The following is a 9662-nucleotide window of genomic DNA, read 5'->3' as shown; positions in this document are numbered from 1 at the left end:
TTTTTTTTCAGGAAATGTAACATTAAAATTTGTTAAAACAATCTCATCGGAAAATGTAAAAAGCAGCTTAAAAAAATCACTGTAAAAATCAGCCTAACAATTCAATAACAATTGAAAGTGGTAAGTTATTTGTGTGCGTGTTGCTAAAATGTGCAAAAAGATTTGAACTATAGAAAGATAATGATGAAGCGATTTTATTTCAGAGAATATGATGCCATGCAGTACAGCATCACTTATTAACAACGAAGTGGGTATTAAAGAAGATGATTCGCATAGAGTTTTATGGTCAGATGATGAAACCAAAAAATTGCTACAATTATATTATGAAAATATTGGACAAATAGGCCCATTTACCAAATTTAAAAATAAGAAATGCATGTGGGAATTTATAAGCAATGAAATTACAAAAATAAGTGGAACTTTTCGTTCGTCCTTGCAATGTGAAAATCGATATAAAAATATGTTTAAAAAAAGAAACATTGCAAAGAAACATGATAAAAAATCGAGAAATGATAAATGTGATATAGATTTTGAAGAAGAATTTGATTTAATCAGTAGCATTGACGATAGCGTCGAACCTGAAGTTTGTTTTGGTATAGGACAACACACTGTTAACAAAAGGAAAATGGACAATCTAAACAGTGAAGAAGAAGAAGTTGAAAGAAAAGTTCAGAAAACTTCAAACATTTTTACAGTATTACGAGAAATTAATAATAAGAAAGAAGAGCAGAAAGAGCGCAGACACAAAGAAAAATTAGAAGTTCTTTGAGAATTATTTTCTAACAAATAAAAAATAATATCATTATGAACAATATACTTTGCATATAATCACAGTTTGTTATAAAATTTTTTTAAAGTATATAAAACTTTTGAAAAATTTTATAACAAACTCTATTTAAAACTTTTTATTTTCTGTTCAAAATATTATACTTTATGTTATGATACAGATTTGTTTTTTATTGAACTTACAGTTTATTTTGTCTTTTTTTTGTTTTTGTTGCAATGTAAGAATCTAACGTGAAAAGAATGAAATCCCACAATGATAATTATTCTCTACAAATAAGTATAATTTATGTTTCAAGTAGTATTTACCATATGTGATAAATTCCGTTAATATTTTTTTCGACATTGTTCCTTTATATTGTGATATTACAGTGTAAGAATTTCAATGTATGATTTGCCTAAACAATTAATATTAATAAGGTTTTAGTTAATAAGATTTAAGTCATACATGTTAAAGATTCTTTAAAAGACTGTTTTATACTTAATATTATATATGTTCTTAAAAATATACACTACTCAAAAGAAAATAGGGAACACTTTCCAGACACCAAAAATTAGGCTATTTTCAAATGACTGTAACTCGGTGAAAAATCATCGTAGATAAAAAATAAAAAAAGCATTTTGAAGCTTGAAGATCCAACTTTAACGCTCTATCAGCAGATTTTCAAAATTCTTTTAACTTCCTTGTCTTATGCAGTAAAAAAGCACACCCTGTTTTGTTCCTTAAAATTTCGTATTTTTGACACTTTGCAGCTCGACCAACAAATTTTTTTCGAACAATTCAAGTAAAGCTTCATAAACTACAACATTTTGCCTACAAAATGCTTTTTTTAAAATTTCTCTACGATTTTTTTTGACCGAGTTACGCTACTTTGAAGCTAAACCTGCATTTTTTACAAATGATATCCGTACTCCGTGAAAAATCATCGTAGACAAAAAATCAAAAAACCATTTTAAAGCTCGAAGTTCCAGCTTTAACATGCTGTTAATGGTTTTCAAAAATTTTCTCAATTTCTTAGTACTATGCCCCAAAAAAGATACACTGTTTTTTCCTTAAAATAACGTATTTTTAACAGCCTGTAGCTCAATAAAAAAATTTTTCTCGACAAATCCAATGCAAGTGCCATAAAGTATGACATTTTCTCTACAAAATGCTTTTTTTAAAGTTTTCTCTACGATTTTTTTTGACCGAGTTACAAGACTTTGAAGATATACATTTTTTACAGTACATTTTTCCGAAAAATGACGTCTACCGCCGACATTAGCATTACCCAATGTGCACCACGTGGAGGTTGTCGGTCGGATTTTTGCACATCGTGTGTGTGTGTGTGTGTGTGTGTGTGTGTGTGTGTGTGTGTGTGTGTGTGTGTGTGTGTGTGTGTGATGTATGTATCACAGCAGAGATAAGGACCCCGCAGTTCGTCACTTCTGCAGTATTTAATGACTCCAAACCCTCTCTGCTGTGTGTGTATGCGCTCGCGCGCATGAGAGTTCAATAGTGTGTATTTCCTCCTCTCTGATCAATTACTGCTTGCAAGCGTTCTCGCATATTTATACATCTTGCAATACGATCTTGCGGAATGTTGTGCCAAATTTCCGTTAAAATTTCTCCCAATTCTTCTAAATTTCGCGGCTGTTCCTCGCGACGCCTTAATCGTCGTTCCATTTCATCCCAAATGTGCTCGATTGGATTTAAGTCCGGGCTATTGGCGGGATGATTTAACAGTCTAATTGCGTGTCGTTGAAAAAAACGTCGCGTTATATTCGCCGTATGAGGTCGAGCGTTGTCCTGCATAAAAATAAAGTTCCGACAGGTTCGATTTAATAGCAAAACGTGTGGTCGTAGAATATCGTTGATATAACGAACACCCGTCATTGCCGGAGGTGGCAGGATCACTAGATCACTTCGTCTTGTAAGTGATATACACCCCCACACCATCACGGAACCGCCGTTGTAGGATCGTATTGGCATAACGCAACGTCGATCATAGCATTCATTTCGTCGACGCCAAGTACGTATACGAGCATCATTGCCATAAAGGCAAAAACGTGATTCGTCGGAGAAATATACATTTCTCCAATCCCTAGCGGTCCAATTTATGTGATCGCGCGCAAATTGATAACGTACTTGGCGATGTACGAGTGTGAGTCTTGGTACTTGTGCACGAACACGAGAACGAAGACCGGCTTCTCTCAAACGGTTGCGAATTGTTTGTTCGCTCACATGGCGCAAATGAATGTCATTACGAATGTTTCTTGCGGTAATAATATTTCTCCGACGAATCACGTTTTTGCCTTTATGGCAATGATGCTCGTATACGTACTTGGCGTCGACGAAATGAACGCTATGATCGACGTTGCGTTATGCCAATACGATCCTACAACGGCGGTTCCGTGATGGTGTGGGGGTGTATATCACTTACAAGACGAAGTGATCTAGTGATCCTGCCACCTCCGGCAATGACGGGTGTTCGTTATATCAACGATATTCTACGACCACACGTTTTGCTATTAAATCGAACCTGTCGGAACTTTATTTTTATGCAGGACAACGCTCGACCTCATACGGCGAATATAACGCGACGTTTTTTTCAACGACACGCAATTAGACTGTTAAATCATCCCGCCAATAGCCCGAACTTAAATCCAATCGAGCACATTTGGGATGAAATGGAACGACGATTAAGGCGTCGCGAGGAACAGCCGCGAAATTTAGAAGAATTGGGAGAAATTTTAACGGAAATTTGGCACAACATTCCGCAAGATCGTATTGCAAGATGTATAAATATGCGAGAACGCTTGCAAGCAGTAATTGATCAGAGAGGAGGAAATACACACTATTGAACTCTCATGCGCGCGAGCGCATACACACACAGCAGAGAGGGTTTGGAGTCATTAAATACTGCAGAAGTGACGAACTGCGGGGTCCTTATCTCTGCTGTGATACATACACACACACACACACACACACACACACACACACACACACACACACACACGATGTGCAAAAATCCGACCGACAACCTCCACGTGGTGCACATTGGGTAATGCTAATGTCGGCGGTAGACGTCATTTTTCGGAAAAATGTACTGTAAAAAATGTATATCTTCAAAGTCTTGTAACTCGGTCAAACAAAATCGTAGAGAAAACTTTAAAAAAAGCATTTTGTAGAGAAAATGTCATACTTTATGGCACTTGCATTGGATTTGTCGAGAAAAATTTTTTTATTGAGCTACAGGCTGTTAAAAATACGTTATTTTAAGGAAAAAACAGTGTATCTTTTTTGGGGCATAGTACTAAGAAATTGAGAAAATTTTTGAAAACCATTAACAGCATGTTAAAGCTGGAACTTCGAGCTTTAAAATGGTTTTTTGATTTTTTGTCTACGATGATTTTTCACGGAGTACGGATATCATTTGTAAAAAATGCAGGTTTAGCTTCAAAGTAGCGTAACTCGGTCAAAAAAAATCGTAGAGAAATTTTAAAAAAAGCATTTTGTAGGCAAAATGTTGTAGTTTATGAAGCTTTACTTGAATTGTTCGAAAAAAATTTGTTGGTCGAGCTGCAAAGTGTCAAAAATACGAAATTTTAAGGAACAAAACAGGGTGTGCTTTTTTACTGCATAAGACAAGGAAGTTAAAAGAATTTTGAAAATCTGCTGATAGAGCGTTAAAGTTGGATCTTCAAGCTTCAAAATGCTTTTTTTATTTTTTATCTACGATGATTTTTCACCGAGTTACAGTCATTTGAAAATATCCTAATTTTTGGTGTCTGGAAAGTGTTCCCTATTTTCTTTTGAGTAGTGTATTTAATAAAATTTATTTTACATTAATATTATAAGAAGTTACATTTTATTATATACTTTATACTTTTTCCTATAAACTTCAATTGCATAAGTCTATGAGCAAAATATTAAATTAAATGAAGCGTTATACGATCACGTTTCAATTGGCCTAACATTCTTATTCTATTATTGTTGGAAATATTTGGCTGAATTGGAAATGGCAATTCTTCATAACCAATGTAATCAAGCGTATCATTTTTATCTATACATAAGTTATGTAATACGCAGCAAGATATAATAACATTGATGTTACAGACCATATGTCGAGTCTCGTTAATTGTCTAAATCTATTCTTTAACAATCCAAACGCGTTTTCAATTCTAACTCGTGCTCTACAAAAACGTTTATTAAAATTAGTTTGCACTGGTGTCAATTTTTCGTTATATGGTGTTAAAAGATTTATAGATATTGGATAAGCTGCATCACCAATAATGTGATAATAATCACCCATTGCAGACACCTTCTCTTTTACAAAAGATATATCATATACGCGAGCATCGTGAAATTTACTAGAGACTCCAGTAAAACGATCTATAAATCTTTTTCTTTGCATCACATATGCCTTGCAAAGTAATTGCAACTTTGTCGTGTCTGTTAACGTATGTATGACGAATTTTTTTGGCAGGTGTTCTAATCGGAATATAAGTTCCATCTATACATCCCACAATTCCATCAATTTTGCATATATTTTGAAATTCTTGAGCTTTTTCTTGACATTCTTGCTCTGTAGCAAGAAATCGGATTACTGATGGAGCCAAATCTATTAAGAAATTTGTAACTCTTTTGATAATAAGGTGCACCGTAGCAATTTACATGTCAAAACGCTCTGCTACGCTCCTTATTACTGTTTTATTTGCAGCATAGGTACCTATATAAAAACATTTATTAAAGAAACATTTATTTTTTATCAGCAATATTTAAATTGTTTAATATATTTATAATACGTGATTTAAAAACAATATACCATAAGAAAACTAATATATGTTCTTTAGCTGTTTTGTTTTTCCTTCCGCAAGAACTCTTTGGACAATAATCGTTCTGTTCGAATAAATTAATAATATGCTCACATGTTCTTCTTAAAAGTCTAAAATATTTCTGAAACTAAAACAGTTTAAGCTTAAAAATAATTTACATATATGATAAAAAATAGCTTATACATTAAAATTAATATTTCTAATATAAATATTATTATACTTTACTTCTTCTTCAGTATAATGATCAACAATATTTGTAACATAATGTTTTATTCGTTGTATCTTTTTCTTCTGCATTACATAAATGTATTGCAATTCATCATCAGAACTATCTGACGAAGAAAGTAAATAATCACATGCAAAAACAAGTTTGTGCACATTTTCATTAATTTTCTCTTGTGTAGTGTTTATTGTACTGCATGGCATTGTGTTCTCTAAAATAAAATCGCTTTATCATTATCTTTCTATAGTTCAAATCCTTTCTTACGATCGAAACTTATGTATCATGCAACATCGTATTGATAACATATAGTTCACATATTTTTTATGTTTATATCATTAATCATAATTTTATTACCAATATAATACAAATTTCTTACCTAATTCACTCATTGTTATAAATATATCAATTAAAATACGATGAAATAATTTTGATAAATTTAAATTAGACATACACTTTCCGCCATGACAGTTCCCAGATCGAGTTTCAAATCGAACATGAGATCTGACTCGACTCGATCAAACTCGACTCGGAGTCGGGTAGAGTCGCCAAATCGAAAACGCTATTAATTTCGACAATACGTGTAAAAAAGTCCGGGACATTCAACCGGTCCGAGACTTTTTGAACACCCTGCATATTTTTTATTGCATTTTCTTGTAATCGATTTCGAGACCTTTCCAAAACACTACAAGAAAGTTTATTTTCGTTGAGTATTTTCTGATTTGTGAGGCTTGAAAGCTGTAATGTACTGTAACTTTCAAGCTTCACAACTCGAAAAATACTTAACGAAAATACATTTGTTTATAGTGTTTTGGAAAGGTCTTGAGATAAGCTACAAGAATATGCAATAAAAAGTAGGCAGTTTCATTTAACAAAGTTAATGTGATTTTGATCTGACCTTGGCGACGCCATCCAAGATCAAACTGATAAGATCAGTAAATAGATCTTTTGAAATCCTACAACTTTTATCTGAAACATTTTTTTCTAAAATGCTTAGTTTTTGAGATATTTTGCCGGTCCGGGACTTTTTGAACACCCTGTATATCAATATAATACAATAATTAAATTAAATATAAAAAAATTTGTATTAAAAAAACAATTAAAAATTGTTGTTTGTTCATTGGGCTGTAGATCAAAGTTTCTTCATATATGAACCTATTTCGTCTATTGATATAAATATTTATGTTCCTTAACAATATTGTTATATACACAGCACCACAGGACCGCATGCTTTTTTCTAGATGTCTTAGAGTCAACATTTGTAGGATGTTTGCAGACGTCTATGCAAAGTCGATTTGCAGTCAACTTTGAAAGCCTGACTTGGATGAGTCGACTTACAATCGATATATGGACGGTTGCACTGTTAGAGAATGTAAATATTCAGCGGAAAATTTAGTAACGTCGCCCAACCTCAGTTTGCTAAATGCGGATGAATAATTATGGATGAGTTAAATTAATATATTATTATACGCGAATATTTTGTTTTTGCTCTTTATTGCCACTACTTTATTAAAAAATTATGATATTACAGTGTTTCCGGAATATTACTGGCATATGTCATGCGATGTTGCAGGCATATTGTTAATTTAACAATTTCTGCAATGTCTCCGTAATATTGCATTGCAATCTGCAACATTACTGCAATGTTGCTGCAATTTTCTGTGTTGTATGGGTGTATACGTAATATCTATATTTAATTAATTATCTTGATTCATATTGTACCAGCTTAAAATATTATTCATTAAATTTATTACCGAAATTAAGATAATTAAATAGAAAGTTACTAAATATTACGCGTATCAAGTATTCAGTGTAAACAAAGTCAAAGTCTCAGAGTTAAAAGTATTCTTTTAAAATTATAAGATCAGAAATTAATGATTTAATGATTTAATTTTTAACTTTAACTAATTATTTTTGAATTTATTATACAAATTATGATTTTGTAATTTAATATGAATGTTTTTTAAAATTAATTTTTAATTTAACTCAAGTTAATTTACTCTTAACGTAACTTTTAACTAGTAAGTTTTTGTTTATGTAACTTTTAACGCTGACTAAATTAATTTTATATATAAACCATTGTTGTAGCCTCATTAGCTACCTTAATTGTCTTGCATATCCGCTTAGCAACAATCACGCCACGAGCGCCCGTTGCAGCGGAAATGCAAGATTGCAGAATTGGTCAATCGCGCGAGCAGCGTAAGCATCGACGATTAACGCGAGCATGACCATATATGGTCACCGCGAGGGCCTAATGCCCCACCATATCAATAATACAGAAACTATAAGTTAGGCTGCCTAATTATGGGCAGCGGGAGATTCTTACGAAAAGCACGAACGGCACGCGCGCGCTCCGCGATAAGTCGGACACCCGACACCCCGCAAACCATCCAGCGGCCGAGTGCGCGACAACGCGTGATCCGTGCACCGCGATTTGATTGTATTAAGAGGAAAAACGTTTATAATAAAGTTTGGGGAATAAAAGTGTCAGTAAAAAAGGTGAAAAGTGTTATTTGCCACCCAGCGCGTCTTCCTCCAAGTATCCTCCTCGTGGGTCCCAACCCTTCAGACGGACCGAATCCCAAAAAGTTTATCTTGTTGCACCCGCCGGTACAACAAAAATTGGTGTCAGAAGTGGGATGAAGCAAAGCTAATACTGCCGACATACCCTGAGTAGAGTCCGAAGACAACCAAGCTTCACCGTCAGAGGAGATACCATAAAATTGCGAGACGCAGCGATAAAGGTGCCGACAAGCAAATAATCACGCATGAGGTCACCAACGCAGAGGAGCTGCAGGGACCAGAGCCTACGAGCCAACGAGCCGACGAGCCGGAGCGAGCCGACGAGCCGACGAGCCGACGAGCCGACGAGCCGACGAGCCAACAAACCCACAGGGAAACAGCACAACGACAGCAGTTGCCGCCAGCAGGAACGAGTCCCCAAGGGATCCTCGAGCAAGGCAAGCGAGAGCAACATGCGAGTCGTAGCGATACTGTAAGTCGAGATCACACTGTACTAATTCATAAAGCGAATGTCCGATCAATCGGATATACACTCCCCGAATCAATCGTGGTTATTAAGTGAAACGGCGCGACGCACGCTTAACCAAAGCCCGCGAACTCCCGTGCGAATCGCGACCGACGCGTTAGAGGAAATAATAGCGCAGGTAGATAGAGTATTGACTTTACATGAGTTAAGCCGTAGTGGAGATACTTCCCCGGTAAACATAGTGACAGAACGCGAATTTTCATTCGACGAGTTAGACCCGAGCTTACTGGAGACCGACGCAAACGACGCTCAACCGACTAATAGACGAGTTATACCATACGTCAGCAGGACGCCAAGTAGCCTAAGCCTTAGACGCGAATTTTCACTAACCTCTTACGAGAGCGATATTTTCGACCCTGAAGAAATTTATCGGGAGCAAGCCAACAGAATGGCAACCGGTGGAAATAGGATGCAAGAGGAAAATCAGAAAAATGAAGTAAACCTAAATTACGAGCATGAAGCGTTCACCGAACGACCTGGACCATCGGAGGTCCGATCGCGCGGAAATTCCAGGGATATTTTACCGGACTTAGGGGAATCCTCCGCATTGTCAGAACTCCTACGCGACTTAACGTATTATCGAAATCGGCAGGACCGAATAGTAGAGCGCATTCAGGCGCAACTTGCGTACCCGACGGAACGGCGAACAAGCCGCGCGCGCGTGAGTCACGGCGCTGATATTTCGTACGGCCGTACGCAAGGAGATGTCCGCGCGCGATTTGATATGCCACAAAATTACCTTCGATTAAAGGAAGCGCGCGACATGATACCAGAATTCGACGGTACTTCACG

The 9662-nt window shown here is 35.7% G+C and overlaps 1 pseudogene; it reads right to left on the bottom strand.

Annotated features, from left to right (window-relative positions):
• Window positions 1-4695: 4695 nt before the first annotated feature.
• Window positions 4696-6213, bottom strand: LOC113004051 (annotated as a pseudogene).
• Window positions 6214-9662: the final 3449 nt, after the last annotated feature.

This window comes from Solenopsis invicta, chromosome 4 (assembly GCF_016802725.1).
Source record: "Solenopsis invicta isolate M01_SB chromosome 4, UNIL_Sinv_3.0, whole genome shotgun sequence".
NCBI classification, from domain to species: domain Eukaryota; kingdom Metazoa; phylum Arthropoda; class Insecta; order Hymenoptera; family Formicidae; genus Solenopsis; species Solenopsis invicta.
This window is presented reverse-complemented; position numbering and strand designations above follow the sequence as displayed.